Below are 17,287 nucleotides of genomic sequence, written 5' to 3' on the forward strand. Positions count from 1 at the left end.
AATAAGAAGCAAATTTTTAGGGACGACATCACCTGGCTGTGTCTTAAGTTCATCAAACATCCTAAGCCACCTTTGGAACATTTAAGGCTTGGCAGTCACTCAATGGAATCCTGCCAAAATTCATTTTCCCTTTACTTTTACAGCCTCAGTATTTTCTTAAAATTGTGTGAATATCTTCTGTGTATTCATCTAGTAGTGATGCAATGATATAGCTTCTCTCTGATTTTTATGCAAGTGCTTATCTTATTTATTTGGATCAGAACTTTAAAAACCATTTTTGTCTTCGTTTAGCCACCTATCCTTTTTCCTTCCCTAAAGTCCTCATAATCCAGATATTTTTCATCTCACGTTGTATCTTCACTTGAAATATTAGAATAATAAACCACGTACTTTCAAGAACCCTGTAATATTTACCCTTTTAGATTTCTGCTATTTGGATGTGGTTACCTGTAGTCCTGTTTTTCTTTTCTTAAATACTAAATCAATCCTAGTTGTTTATTTAAATGGAACTTGGTGCTGTACCTAAGCCCAAACCCAAACTAATGTTTGTCTTTTACTATGATAAGATATCTCTTTGAAAAAAAATAATTAATTAAAGTATGAGATAGTTTAGTTATTTCAGAAGTAATACAGCCAGATTCTATCTGAAAAGATGAATATTTTTAAGGAGTCTAAACATGGTTTCTATTTATTTTGGAGGCAATATGTCAGAATATCAGCACATCGGGTTAAAATCTAGAAAACTTTGACAGCAGTCTGATGTTTTCAATTAAAGCAGATATTTTATAGACTTCTGTCTGCCATAAACATCAGTATGCTTGAAAGAAGAGTCTCTTTCATTTGAGATCTTAGTGTTTAAGAGTGTTTATGCACTGGACCCTCATTCTCACTTTGCTCTCCAGACTCACCATGTACTAGTCTTAAAATGGGGTTGCGGATTTTTAAAAATATAACAATAAAACATATTGAATTGGTCTGAGAGTCTGTATTTTTGTGGATTAAGTTTTACTGGGAAATGTTGTAGTAAATTTTACCTTATTACTTTGGATAAGCTTTTGAGAGTTGAAACAAGGAAAACACGTTTCAAAACATCACAATTCTTGCTGCTGAACACAAGCTTGATCATGGAGGTGGTGTGGATGTAGATGTACCTAGTAGTTCATAAGGTTTAAAAAGTGAATTGTAAATACTACTAATAGCCAACAGATTTACTTAATTGCCAGGAAGAGGGAATCATTTCTTGTCTGGCTAATACTGCTAATCCCTATTCATTCCAGATATGGATAGTAGAAACCAGGGTCCTGTACATATGTGTTTAATAAGAATTTCAGATAATTCAGTGTATTAGGTAATCATCAGATTAGTGACCGGTCAAAGTTATCAATTACTTTTTATATCAGTTTATTTAATGGTTTATGTAACAAACTACTTTTTTTCTGGCAATATGTGACACATGGAGTTCCCCCTATGAAGGATGAAAATTCCATGGAATAAGAAAATTGATTTAGATTACCAAAACATGAATTGTTTTTATGCATAAAAACAGCAATGTGGCAAGTGACTATTATGTGCTGCTAGTTTCTAGCCAGATAATAGATATTTTCTAGCAACTCTACACCTTTCTTCAATAGTTACATCATATTTAACGGACAGTAACTTAATGGCAAAGAGAAAGACAATACAGAAAATAATCAACATAAATAAGATACTGATTTCATTTGATGCCACTCTAAGCCCTATTCCTAGAATCTACCACACTGTTTTTATTGGCTGTGTGGGTGATGGCTTATGCATAAAATTGAGTCTCTGGTTCTACATGAAACGGGCAAGCTTGAAGGGGACTAAAGACTAGATGCCAAGACTATTTGCACACTCGGGGCTATTCCAAACTGCAGTTAGGACTCTGGAGTATCAACCAGGGCTGTTTGGTTGCACATAGCTGGACATGGATGTATGGATTGCCCTGTATGTGGTTTGCCCCAGGTTGTGCCCACTGGAAGATTTCCCTTTAATGATCTTTTTCAGACTTTAATGCAGCAGCTGCATTAAAGTCTGAAAAGTCTAGCACTTTTCATTAAAGTCTAGCACATTTCATTAAAGTCTGGCACTTCTAGCTGATGTTGACATTCAACGCAGATCTATCTATAAATCAGGTCTGAGCTTTTCCCTCCTCCATTAACTGGTCAGGGAGTTCTCTAGGCTTAAGGAACAGTTGAGCAGCTATCATGGAAATCTTAATTGGCTGCTTGGATTTTTCTTTTAAGATTTTATTTATTTATTCATGAGAGACAGACACACACAGAGAGAGAGAGAGAGAGAGAGAGAGAGGCAGAGAGGCAGAGAAGCAGGCTTCATGCAGGAAGCCCGATGTGGGACTCGAACCCGGGAATCCAGGATCACACCCTGAGCCAAAGACAGACGCTCAACCAGTAAGCCACTCAGTCGTCCCATGCTGCTTGCATATTTTGTTTGCACTTTCTGGACCTGGTAGGGCCCAGTCTCAATATATGTCATCTCCGTTTAGGAGAATACTGCTGCTGCACATCCAATTCTATGACTCAGTGGATCACATATCATCACCTAGTTCATAATAGGCAGTTCAGGGCAACATAGTCATTTGATGTCTCAGGGTTGGTTATTCAGTTTCAACCAGAGCAAGCCTAGAACCACCTTCCAGATGGAAAATTACATGTCACAAAGGAAGGCATGGCTTATCTTCAAAATCTTATAGATACAAGCTGTGATTTGCTATGGAGAGGTTATCAGAGGGCCTATAGAGCATCTCTACCAGCCACAGATCCCTCTTTTATTATTGGCTATTATCATTGCTCAGTCACAAGGGGCAAATAACAAGGTAGCTTACATAGCATCCTGAATCTGCTGGAGATTTCAGTGTCCTCCTGACCCCAGCCCCCTGCCAGGATGTCCCATTAGCCAAACTCAACTAAATAAGGGTGATAATAGTAGCACTAATGGGGAGGACTGTTTTATCACTGACATTGTGTAGAGTTGCCAGTATATGATGATGATAACAAAAAGTTTTATTATTCCTTTAAAAATTCACTAATGACAATACACTCCCTTTCTGCCTATACCAAGAGTAGGCTCTCTCCCATCTTCCTCCCCTTGGTATGTCACTGACCAACAGCTAGACGGTGAGGGAGCCCACTGGAGCATGGTGTGGGGTGGAGAAGGACAGAGACTGGATCTCAAAACACAAATAGAAAACATCCAACCAACTCTATTTAAGTTCTCGTTTATACATGGCCTGTATCAGTTGTCCATTCTGGGTATCAGCAGACTACACCTGATGAACCAAATGGATATATATTTGTATGGCCCATGAACTAAGAATGGTTTTTACATTTTTAATGGTAGAAAAAATAAAAAGAAGGCGAAGATTTTGTCACATGTGAAAATGACATGAAACTTAAATTTCAGTATCCATAAATTAGTTGTATGGGCACATAGCCACAGTCATTTGTTTAAAAATAGCGCTTTTGCATCACAAATCACAGTTGAGTGGGTGCAACAAAGACCAATGTCCTTACAAAATCTAAAATATTTACTCTCTGGCCCTTTTACAGAAAAAAATTGGGTGTCCCTTGGTCTGTTTGTATTATCACACTGTTCTTATTCTATGACTTTGTAATGTGTCTTCATATTTAATAGGGAAAGTCCCCCTTCTTTATACTTCTACTACATACATTTGAGATTAGATTTGCTAAGTTTCTCTAAAAACATAATGAAAGCTTGAATTGTCATTGAGTTACCTTGCTTTTATAGATATATTAGAAGAAAATTCGTATCTTATCATTGTAGTTAACCAATATAAGAGATGAAATATTTTTTCTTATCATCTTTATTGTGCTATTATAGAACAGCTCCATATAGATGGCAAAGATTTATATAATGTTAAGTATGTACCAGGTACCAAAGTAAGTGTTTAACTATATTAACTCATTTAATCTTTATAATCTTATAAGATATATATAATTATGATCCTTATTTTGTACATGAAGAAACTGAGGCCAACTATGCTTCAATTTAAAAAAAAAAATACATACTCACATACGTTCCGAAGCACTGAGAGATTGTCACTTTCATTGTCTCAGAGATATGAAAGCAGCCAAACTCAATATTCTTTGTTCTTATCAATATGCAGTATTGCCCCTTAATAAAGGCCTTCTGTATTATTTTTTATTTTATTCTCTAGTTAGTTATTACTGTTTTTTTTTTAATTTATAAAGTTCTTTTTTTTTTAGTTATTTATTTATTTTAGAGAAAGGGAAAGAAAAATTATGGTGGGGAGGGGTATATGGAATGAAAGAAAATCCAGGCAGTCTGCACTGAGCACAGAGCCTGTCATAAGTCTCAATCTCACATCTTGAGATCACAACCTGAGCAGAAACCAAGAGTCAGATGCTTAACCCACTGTGCCATCCAGGTGCCCCAACTTTTAGTTTTTATGCATTACTTTCTTTTTTATTACCATTGCATCTTTTTTGAGTAGTAACCTTAATTAAGCTATCTGATCATTATTACTTTCAATATCCTTTATAGAATCTCTAGAATTTGCTTCTATTATTATTTCAATACTTCCTCCAAAGAGCATTTCCAAAGTAGGCATTTGTGAGACAAGCCTTCTGAGGCCTCATATGCCTCCAGATATCTGTATTACTCTCTTACATTTAAATGACACACTCAACACTGTACTAGAGGTTCTAATTAATGCAATAAGCTTCTTATTACCCTCACAAGGTAATGAAAAGAAATAAAACCAACCCAGAAAGAAATGGAAGAAATAAAACTATCTTTATTCATAAATAACATGATCATCTATGTAGAAAATCTTTAAGAATCTACAAAAAAATAAGTAAAATTAACAAAGTTGCAGGATGTTAGATCAATACACAAATTTGAATTGAATTTCTATATGCTAACAATGAACATTCAGAAAGTGACATTTAAAAAACAATACATATGATAGTGCCAAAATGAGATAATTTAACCAAAGGGGAAACCTACATGCTGAAAATTATAAAGCATTTCTGACAAAAATTAAAGTACACCTAAATAAGTGGGATATGTACTATGTTCATGGATCAGAACACTTAATACTATTAGGATGTCAATTTTGGAATTGGCAGTATCATAAAACATTAAAAATAACACCTATCATAGGACCTAGCCCTTCTACTCTTAGCAAAGAGAAGTGAAAACATATGTCCACACAAAACTTGCCCATGCATAGTCATAGCACTTATCTTTGTAATAGTCCCAAAATGGAAACATCCCAAATATTCATCAAAAGGTGACTAATGTAAACAAAAGGCAAGCTGTAAACTAATACAGTTTGATACTGTTGTGGTATACAGGAACCACATGGTGGCTCAACCAACATGGTGCATGTTGAAAGACATATTAAGGATGTTGAGCATTATCTGAAGATAGTAGGACCTATTGAGGGACATTATCCAATTTTACGTTTTTAAAGGACTTCCTCTGGCTTCATTATAGAAAATGGATTGAAAGGAGCAAGAGTAGATACAGGAGACTAATAAGACTATTTATTGCAGTATTCCAGGTTACATATGTTCATGGTTTGGACTAGACTAGTGACGTGCAAATGGAAAGAAGTGGGTGGGTATAGTAGTATTTAGGAGGTAGCTTTTATAGGACTTGATACTTGATTATGGGAGGGACAGGAGGGAGAAGGATGTCAAGGATAACTTACAAGTTTCTAACTTGTGCAAGTTTCTAACTTGGTGCATCATAGTGCCCATCACTAAAAAAGCAAACACTGAAGGAAACCCAAATTTTATGGACCAAGTTATAATATTCATGTGAAGATGTTAAGTAGGCAATTAAATATTCTGGCCTAGAGCTCAGAGAGGAGGTCAGATATAAATGTGAGAGTCATCAACATATTAAAGTGTACTTAATCAGTCATGTTAGAAAGTAGATGAAAAACTCTACTTTTGAATTTTGAAGACAATATTTACTGAAATAGACAGGGTTCAGACAGCCAAAATGGAATGTTGGGGGAATCCAGAGACTATCAACAGTAGGAAGTGGTTATTGCCCTTAGACCTGAAAGGTTAAAGGAAAGAAATAATGTCAAGTTGAGAGTCCAGTTGAGAGCTGGAGCTGTTGGAAAAGGGACACCTCACAGGAGCTAGAGTTGAAAGTAACCTAGCCACTGACAGAATGCCAAAGCCAGGAAGGAATGGGAGAAATAAATGAAGTATTCCTCTCTCCTCTAATATCCTAGTGATGTGTATCCCATTGACCAACCCCAACTGAAAGTCAAGAGAAGACAAGAGAACCCAGGTGATGCAGTCCATGCAGGTCAAAATCCCAGGACAAATAGCTAGATAGAGGAGCAGCAGTGAATAGAGTTAGGGAACAAAGGAAGAAAAACACAAATATTAAGTAAACAATGGAAAGAAAATCCAGTACCAAGCTGTGAGGAATGAATGCCATCATTCAGAAATCAGGTAAAGGAGGAAGAGGAGACTGAGAAGTAGTGATCATAAGAGATAGGAGAAAAAGAATACAATGTCATGGAAACTTAAGAAAAAAATAATTCGAGGAGGAAGTCACCAACTATAATAATCCTGAGAGGTTGTGTTGGACATGCGTTTTATTTTTGTTTTTTATTTGGCTAGCCAGCATCTTAACCTCATTTTTATGTTTATAAATGCTTGCATTAACTCTCTGAGTCTTGGCAGGGAGGCACTTTTTTTTCTTTTTCTTTTTAAAGATTTATCTATTTATTTTAGAGAGAGAGAGTGAAAATGGGCTGAGGGGCAGAGGCAAAGGGAGAGAATATTCAAGCAGGCTCCCTGCTGAGCACGGAGCTCGGTGCCCACTCAGTCTCACAACCTGAAATCACCACCTGAGCCAAAATCAAGGCCATTTTCTACAGAAGTCAAATTCTGGACTCTCACCTTCTAATTCCTCCTTGAAACAAGGACATAAGCCCATGACTTAGGCTGAACCAATCTGTTATGTCCACCAAGGAAGGCCTTTGGCTGGGGAGTTTGTGATATGCAGAAGCAGAGATAATAGAGATTCTATTCTAGTGGCAGTAGCATCAGTAGTACTCTGTTTCCAGGGATGACCTGCAGTCAATGGCCAGGAGCTGCAGTAGTTCCTAACCTTCCTACAATTCTAAGCATTTTCCAAACCTGTCTTTCTGGATTTCTCTGTGATTTTTATGAGCTATTCAATGCCTTTCAGGGAAATTTTCTGTTTAAATTACCCAGAATTTGTTTCTGGTATTTGCAAATAAGGACCCTGATTAGCACTGAAATCTAAAAAGATGAAATTATAACCATTATATTTTAGAATATAGAGGTGATCAGTAACTTCAGCAGATAGCCATTTGATTTGATTAGTGGGGGCAGAAAGAAGATTGCAGAGCTTGAGGAGAGTAGACAGTGAGGAAATCGGATATATAGACAATTCAATGGAGAAATTTGGCTCTGAAAGAGAAAGTAGGACAACAACTAGAGATGAAACTAAAATTAAAGTAGGAGTTATTTGCAAGTGACAGAACCTTGAGCCCATTTACATGCTAGATGGGCAGTAGAGATGGAGAGGCTGAAGACATAATCAGAAAGAATCTGAGTCTGAACTAATCAAACAATAAAACACACACATTCTAGTCCACTTCTGAAGCTTTTCTACTGGGACATCTGGGTGGCTCAGCAGTTAAAGCATCTGCCTTTCACCCAGGGTGTGATCCTGGAGTCCTGGGATCAAATCCCATATCAGACTCCTTGCATGGAGCCTGCTTCTCCCTCTGCCTGTGTCTCTGCCTCTCTCTCTCTGTGTGTGTCTCTCATGAATAAATAAATAACATCTTTTTTTAAAAAAAATGAAGCTATTCTACTTCAAACTGAGCATTTTTAAAAAATAGATTCTGAGCCACATATTCCTTTATATATGGCTAGTATAAAAATCTCATGGAATTTTGTGATGAAAAGGAATTCAAATGAATTACAATAATGTTGAATATTGCTGCAGTATATCACCCAGGGTCATGAAGTTGAATGATATCTGCTATTGCCATTAGTAAGCAATTAGGTATCAGATCATAATTCATCATCTCCTACTTTTAGCATTTTCAGAGACTAAGTCAGAAAAATTTCACATACACACTGAATATCAGGATGTCATAAATATTGAAGTGTTTTGTATCCATCAAAATAAAAAAACAAAATAACTTTCCCTTGAGGAATCCCCCTTTTAACCCCAAAGTTTACACATGCTATTGGTATTTATGAATACAGAAATATTTTCTACCAATGTTTCTGTTATCTGTAGAATATATGATATAAACTTAGAATGATAATGCTTTATAAGGAACTAGTCTGGTCAATGATATTAGATAACAATGACTAAACTGGTCATTAGATAAAATGATTTCAAGTAATCATTTCTGAAACTTACTATTGCATTAGAAAAACTAGTTAAGACAAAGTAACACAATCTCTAAATACTGGCATATTCCCTAGAATATTTTCAACAATGGATAAGGACATCTTTCCATTGGTCTTTCTTTTTTATTCTTATTTTTTTTATTTTTTAAAATCATGGCACCGTGGTGTTTCTTGGCTTACCTTTAAAGACTGCTGGATTTTTCCACTGAAAAAAATATTTATTCTGGGATTTCTAGCATTATGCAACTGCCTGATTTTCCTAAACAATGTTCTTTTTTTTGATGTGGCCAAGGAGTTAAAGAATTTTTGGCATATTCACGCCACAGTTTCAATGTTTTTTCAAGGTCACGTGACTATAACTGAAGGACAGGATTGGGGAGGCTCACATTTGCCTGTGTGAGTTTCCTTCTGTATAAATGAGTGTTTTGAGACTAGTCAACTTAGCACATCTGTAGTAAATGAGTCTACCATGCTGTTTTCATTGCATTGGACTTCTGTAGTGCCTCAATCATTTATGAAAAAGGAAAACAACTTTTCCCTGCAAAGATCATAAATCTATTTGTCATCAAAATGGAGGCTTACCAGTCTTTTTATTTTTTGCTGCAACTAATAAAATTGGTTATTGGAAAAGAGGGAAAGAAACAAAACTAACATCTTGACTTAAGACAAATCAAGGCCTTTCAATCTTGACTTTGCACTTTGTCAGGTGAACACAGGCTTAAGTGTGGTAGAAAATGAGATGCTTGTCCTAAAAGAACATCGAAAGTCTAGAGTTTTCCACTGTGGATTGTGTCCAGTATAAGAAGGAAAAACACACTTCATCAGCCCACTCATAATCCAAGCACAGAGTAGCAGGACCACCATGGAAGCCTCTGTCAGGACCACCAGCAGCCCTGCCACCCATCTGCTGTGTCCTCTAGCCTGTGAACTAGTCACACCAAAGAAACCTCTGTTTCTGAGAAGATGCATTTCTTTCTTCACAGTATTTTAGAGAAAGAAATGTACTTGCATTTGCCAGATCTACATTCAGCAGATCCTGTCAACTCTTTATTATTAAGAGGGTGATTTCCAGTTATGGCTTTTCCTGATTGCTACTTTCTCCCTCTTCCCCCTGGTGCTTTTTTTGGCTCACTTACCACTCATTAGGAACCCTTCCAGAGCAGACAAAACACAGTCTGTTTGGCTGCTTATTAGCAACAAAATGAAAGATTTGCTAAAGGACGTAAATTTCCTAGTTGAATCTTCAGTGATTCCCAATCCAAAAAGTTCATAGTCTTTGTGGAATGTTGATCTTCATGGTCTGGCCTCTGTTTACATTTCCAGTCTTACATTCTACCTTTTTCTTCACATTTGCTGTACATTTCAGTCATAATGACAGCTAACAATTATTAAACATTTACAGTGTGCCAGGTACTATTCACGGTGCTGAATATGTATAAAGTTATTGAATTCTCACCAAACAAACAAACCAACCACAAGGTAGGTATAACTATTGTCTCCAGGTTACAGAAAAGAGGGTGAGATTCAGAGAGACTGAGTAACTTGCCCGGGGTCACATAGACAATGACTAATAGAGCCAGAATTCAAAATCAATCTAGATTCACAGCCTGTGTTCTTAACCACCATGCTACACCCCCACTCAGATATGCTCAATTACTAAGATGTTCCCCCTGAATTCTGTATATTTTCCTTACTTTCATGTCTTTGTACATATAATTTATGCTCTCTGCTTGAAAAGCTCCTCCACCTTACTCTGTTACTTTAGGATGAACAATTTCTTGCTCTTTCAGGATTTAACCAAACTGTGACCTCTTTCAGACACTCTTCCTTGGACTCCCCACTCTTCCTTGGACTCCCTGTTCTAAACTTGTGTACACTCTATACACTGCTTCCATCAGAGCACAGGTCATATGGTTGCTGATTACATAATGTCATGACTTTCTGTGATGAACGACTGCAAACTCATATAGAATTGGGATTGTACTTTATTCATCTTTGCATCCCTAGCACTTAGCTGTGTCAGGTCCATAGAAGAAGCTCAATAAATATTTGAAGAGTATTCGAATGGTCTCTGCATAATAACTATAACTTTGGAGCCCTGAATAAAATTAAGATGTGTCAGTTACATAACGTCTTAAGTATTATCTGTAACAGGAAGATAATAATACCTAATTCAAATGGTTTTTTCTGAAAATCAAATGAGACATTGTACATGAAGCATTTAGTAGACTACATCGTTATTATCATCTTCCTATAATAATAGGTACTCATGCTTAAGCTAACATTCATTCATTCAACAAATATGTGTTTAGTGCTTAATATGAGCCAGGAGTACAATGAACAAGATAGATAAAGAACTGCCTTCATGAAACATACATGGAACAGCAAGAAATTTCTGACATTTGACCATTTTTTACCTTAAAATTCATAATGTAATGTGGTTCAGCCCAGTAATTGGGTGGTAATCAATAAATAAACAAATCAGGTAATTCCAAATTGTGTTATGAAAGAAATAAATAGAGTGTTGAGAGAGAGCATGTGGGAAATAGATTATAGAGGAAGTAGACAGTGGAGGGCCTCACCAAGGAGGTCATATTTGGGTATATAAACACTTTATCTCCTTTGGGAAGGTAAGACCGAGCCAGGTATATAAAAAATGAGGGAAGAACGTGTTCTGTGAAGGAACCAAAATGGAAAAACCTACAGTCAGGAAAGAACTGACATGTTCACAGGATTATCAGAAGATCAAATTAGATAGTATGGGTATAGATTTGTTATTTTTGAAACAAAAGATGGGCATTTATTTCTTCATAGTGATGTGAGCCTAGACATGTCTAAGAGCCAAAGTATAAATGAAAGGCCCTCTTTCGATCCCCATTAGTGCTGGGATTATCAGTTAAGACCTGAGTAAAGGAGATTTCATAAGATACATTAATTTTGCCCAATGTTAAAGTGACATTTGTACTGTCCATTTTGCAAGACTGATAAACCACCAATTGCCCTAATGGAAATATAGAAATAATTTCTGTGAGGTAATACAATGCTGAAATGCCTGTATTCATTAAGGGCAAACAAGAGTTAGTTTTGTAGATTCTTGGGAACAGACCTAAGTCAAGCAGACCTGACTTGTCTCCACTACCCTATGACTTGTCTCAACCCTGTTCCAAGTTCCAGAAGCTTTAATATGTTTAGAGATTCAACACTAAAGTTACCTCCTGACTTTAGTATACAGCTCATTCATAAATCTTGTTTCCAGCATTTGGCCACATTACTTATGACTGGCACTGAAGGAAAATGTTATGAATGCTACATTATTTTTATATAATATAGCCTTGCATATAATCACCTAATAATTATTATCCCACATTTTTTAAACAGCCAATTTTTTCCTGGGAGGGATATATTTAGTAAACCAAATAAAATGAGAAATTCTTACTTAAACAGAAGTGTTTTTAGTTGCTTGGAACAAAGGAAGCAAAGCATTACTTTTATAAGCTATTGGTTTGCTGACTTAACAAAAAATGGAGTACTTATGTTGCCTAATGCAAAAAATTTCAGGGCATCATACTTATTTTTTTGTTGTTCTATAGAAAGTAAATTAATTTTAACTGCTATTTTCTCATACAGTAAATAAATATATAAACATAATGCTATGAGCACAGAAGATGCTTGGCAATAGGGAAAGGAAAAAACTTTAATAATTTTCAAGGTGCTACTTTAAAGAAAAATGTCAACTAATTTGAAGTTTAGTGTCATTTTAAATTTATCATTCTGGTGAGAAATCAATAAAATTAATATTTGTCTTTTCATTCAACACGGTTTTAAGGTGCTTTTCCTTTGTACATCTACTTTGAAATGTGGATTTCTGGGGGCATCTGGGTGGTTCAGCCAGTGGTTGAGCAGACATCTGCCTTTGGCTCAGGGCATGATCCCAGGATCAGGGATCAAGTCCCACATCAGACTCCCTGCATGGAGCCTGCTTCTCCCTCTGCCTATGTCTCTGCCTCTCTCTGTGTGTCTCTCATGAATAAATAAATACAATCTTTTTTTTTAATGTGGATTTTTGTTGTTGCCTGTATTTAAGAAATTTTATTTTGTTTCTTGTTTCTTAATATACTTGTTTCAATCCTAATGAAATTAAGACAAGTAAATTAAAGGGCCTAGGGAATAACAAAGTGACATTCTCATTGTTATGTTTCACTATTTTATACAAACCAGTCATCATTGTTCCAAAATCTTTCTCTCTCTGTCTTATAAATATATCCATATAACTCCATTTTTCTTCTCATGTCTTTCCATTGGGTTCCAGAATAAAGGCAGATTTATACCTAAGTATGTGTATGTTTACATACTCTTCTTTCCTTTCCTCACAGGGAAGTCAAAGTGAAAGATAAGAAGTTCCTCTTACTGAAGGAAATAAGATTAAATAAAACAATGCAACCATATACCACTACAGTTTTGTTTCTTTTCTTTTCTTTTCTTTTCTTTTTTCTTTTCTTTTCTTTTATTTTCTTTTTTCTTTTCTTTTCTTTCTTTTCTTTTCTCTTTTTTTTACCATTACAGTTTCTGATACACAGAAGACACTCAATAAAAAGTAATTCTTGCTGTGGCTGATGTTGTTGATTACTGAACCAAGTACTTCTTTCCTTAGATTATCAAGGCTTAAGCAGTCATCAGTTTCAGTCCAGCTAAAATTGACACTTCCTACAGAGTTGAAAACCAATTTAAGGATACAAACTTACAACTAGGAGATAAGTAAGTTCTAGAAATCTAATGCACAACACAGTGATTATAGTCAACAATACCATACTGTAAATTTCAAAGTTGCCAGAGGACTAAATCTTAACTGTTCTCAGCACAAAAGAGAAATTATAAATATGTGATATGATAAAGGTATTAGTTAACACTACTATAATAACCACATTGTAATACATAAACGTAAGTGTACCAGAACAACACAATGTGCCCTTTAAACTTACACAATATTATATGTCAATTATATGTCAGTTTTTTTTTTCGTTTTTTTTTTTTTTTTTTTTTTAGTTTATGATAGTCACACAGAGAGAGAGAGAGAGAGAGGCAGAGACATAGGCAGAGGGAGAAGCAGGCTCCATGCACCGGGAGCCCGATGTGGGATTCGATCCCGGGTCTCCAGGATCGCGCCCTGGGCCAAAGGCAGGCGCCAAACCGCTGCGCCACCCAGGGATCCCTATATGTCAGTTTTAAAAAAAACTCAGCAGGCAAATCTGATTCCTATCTGATCATAATGGAAGTCTCTAGCCATGAGACATCACGAGTTGTTGTTTTTTTTTTTTTATCATACTATTAACCTTTTTTTTAAAGACTCGGGTAAACTGTTTATTGGTTTCAGCATCTCTGAACAAATTATGACTTTATTTACTTTTCAAAATTTGCTCAGAATGACTTAATCTTTAATGATTGGTTTGAAACAAACCATTTAGAAGATACTGGAAAGAATGCCTAGGCATTAGCATCTGTTTCTCTTGAAAGCAAAATTACTCATCCTTCTTTGTGTTCATAATAAGAAATATTTGTTCTCTACTTGTATGAAACATTGTTTGGAACTTTGTCCAGAACACTCTGCTACCATCCTCAAATTTCTCTCTAAGAAACCAACATGAACAGTAAATGACTTGGAACATATTCACTGTCTGGTGCTAAATGTGTGATAACGCTGCAAGTAAAGTTTCTAGTTTTCAGTAAACCCTAAAGAGTAGTCTTAGGGTCCTTTTTATTCTCAGTCAAAAATACCTATTGACTTCAGGAGCGTTCAGCAGTATCTGAATGTCTGTTGTCCATGCATCATCCAAAAGATACATTTTTTTCCTGTTGGTGAGAAAAGGTCTTAAAGTTTGCCTAAAATTACAAGTGAAGTGCTACTATATTAGAATTCTGGAATGTTGAGGTATCCTAAAATTGTCTAGGGTAACCTGTCATGTGTTACCTTCTCCCTGTGGCATCTATTACCTCTAAAATATATCCAAGGATAGAATATTCATAGCCTTGCAAGACAATCTGTTCTAAAAAAAAAAAAATCCTTATACTGATCTACATTCTTTAACTTAACTATTCACCTGGTTTAACTCTGGAGCTAAGTCTGTATATTAACCTAAGTCTGTATGTTTTGAAAAAATAAAAAAGTCTGTATGTTTTGGTGGGTTAACCTAAGTCTGTATGTTTTGGTGGGTTTTTTAATTTTCCTTGCTATTACATACCCTTCTTTCTCTGCAAGCCCTTGGTTTCTTTGGTTTTTCACCTGTTTTTAGTGGGGAGGGCACTGTTCATCAGAATTTTGTTTTTGAGACTTGCCTTTTCTGTATAGTCATATTCCTGTTGAGACCTGGCCATTGGTATAACAACTGCCTTCATTGAACATTTTTGAGATTTTACATCCCAAAGTCTCAGATGACTATGACTAGATGTGCTTTCATTTGCATTGATGAGTTCTAAAATGATACCATTTCATGAATCCAGGGTTTGTGTGGCTAGGGGAAGGAAATAGAACCAATTACATGAACCCAGGGTTCTCAAGTTCATGTGGCAAGGGGAAGGAAATAGAGATTAATACACTTGGATTAAGATGCAAGCAACATGGGAGAACCATGCCACCTGAATCTTAAATCCACAATGTGGATCTGTCTCTTTTCTCTCTACCCATCCTGCTTCCTCCCTCTTTCTCTTTCTTTTCTTTCTTTCTTTTTCTCTTTCTCTCTTCCCCTCTCCCCCTCTCTTTTCTCACTCTCTCCCTAGTCTCCTCTGTTTCCCCCCTTCCCTTTACCTTCTTCCAATGAGGATTTTGTCTTAATAATTGCTCCTTACATATTTTAAGAGCTACTAATATAGAGAAACGATAAGAGAAAAAATACTCAATGTAGATTGTGACCAAAAAAAAAAAGTTTAGAGGTCAAATTAAGGAATATGAATTTATATCCTGTAGGTATCTCCCTGTAAGTGCCAGCATAGTACATGGCACCTAGTAATATGAAACACATTTTCACTCATAATTTTAGTGAGTTTGGTGATCACGAAGAAAATCTACCTGGAAAAGTTAATTCTCTAACTATGTCGAATTACTTCCCATAAGTAAGAGAATGTAAAGATATGTGATGACATAATTTGGAAGAAATAACTTGGGAGAAAAGGAAAAATACTTCAGTATTCTATTCAAAATCGACTTTATCTTTAAATCTTATTCTCCCAACCAGGCCTTCTACAGAGATGACTCTAGACTATTTTTGAGCAAATCATCTCTCCTATTACATTTGTAACTTTAAGGACAATATCTTTATCTTTATCTTTATCCTTTTTTTTTTTTTTTTTTGAGAGAGAGAGAGAGAGAGCATATGTGATGAGGGGAGAGGCAGAGAGGGAAAGAGAATCCCAAGCAGGCTCCATGCTCACTAGAGCCTAGTGCAGGGCTCAATGTGGAGCTCTATCTCACAACCCTGAGATCAACCTGAGCTGAAATCAAGAGTCTGATGCTTGAATGAAGGGGCCACAGCAGTATCTTTATCTTATAATCCAATTCCACACTACTTTCTCAGTAATTCCTTTCATGATTAGCACCAGAGGTAATTTCCCCTATATACCTCTCTAGTATTTGCTTTATATCTCTATCCTCATTTGACAATTTAAAAAATATTTGTCTTTAACTATTTATATATTACATTTTATCTTTTTCACTTAATTTTAAGCTTCTTGAAAACAAAAACCATATTTTATTCATATTTATATTCCTCATAGGGTTTTCCACGGTACCTTCCTTTCACATATCATCATCAGATATTTGCTGAATGTCTAGAAGAATGATTGCACAACCCAATTTAGTGCCCCAGGAATCAACTCAGAAAGTAGCAGTCATCTCCTAAAATAGGGGTCAGCAAATGTTTTCTGTAAATATTAGCAACTACTTTAGGCTTTGCAGGGCAAGAGGCAAAATTAAGGGTATTATTTAAGAACTTATGTAACAATAGAGAAAACAGATTTTCACAAAATTGTTCTTCATAAAATTCAAAATATAATAATTTAGTACAATTTTCTTTGTAATACAAGTCTACTAACAAGAAAAAAGGGAATGATTTGTGGGAGGAGAGATCACAATTAGCTTATTATAGTTCCCTATCATCAAAATTTTCTTTTTATTTGTAAATGCTTACCTATAATGAGATTTTGCATGTTTTCCATATTTTATCTTTGAAAATTCTTTTCACACAGATAGGTACTGCCAAATTCCTGAACATATGATTTTAATTGTGCATATTCATTGCATGGAAAGAATTTATAAAATTTTGTTAGATTCTTCTCTTGATATTTGCCTTCTAGCATGTCATAACATTTTATATTAGCATTTCCAATTGAACTGTTAGGTGAGAACTCCTCAGTGGCATGGTTAAATGGATTTTGAGGTATAGAAATTTATTGCCTCTAGTATTAAAAAATGCTACTAAAAGAAATTGAGCTCAGAAAATCTACCCACTAAAAAAAAAGAAAAGAAAAAAATCTACCCACTGCAAATTTGCGTGAGAAATGAAGAGTGACATATTGCCCAGGTTTGAGAGTTTTATTGTTTTAATTTTTGACACCATAGGAAATGTATAAAGTTGCTTGATATTACTTGTGATTCAAACATTAGTTGTCATCAAAATTACTTTACCATATGGGGTGCCTTGCTGGCTGAGTCAGTATAGAATGTGACTCTTGATCTTGGGGGTTATGAGTTCAAGCCCCATGTTGGACATAGAGATTACTGTAAAAAAATTACTTAAAAAAAAGAAAAAAAATTACTTGGGTTGTCTGAGTAGCTCGGTCAGTTAAGC

The 17,287-nt window shown here is 35.6% G+C and overlaps 1 protein-coding gene across 4 annotated transcripts in view; it reads left to right on the forward strand.

The window, feature by feature from the left end:
• The window catches only part of COL24A1 (collagen type XXIV alpha 1 chain), a 387,744-nt gene that overhangs the window by 323,140 nt on the left and 47,317 nt on the right, over nucleotides 1-17,287 (forward strand). The window lies entirely within an intron of this gene.

The sequence above is a fragment of the Canis lupus genome, chromosome 6 (assembly GCF_003254725.2).
Source record: "Canis lupus dingo isolate Sandy chromosome 6, ASM325472v2, whole genome shotgun sequence".
NCBI classification, from domain to species: domain Eukaryota; kingdom Metazoa; phylum Chordata; class Mammalia; order Carnivora; family Canidae; genus Canis; species Canis lupus.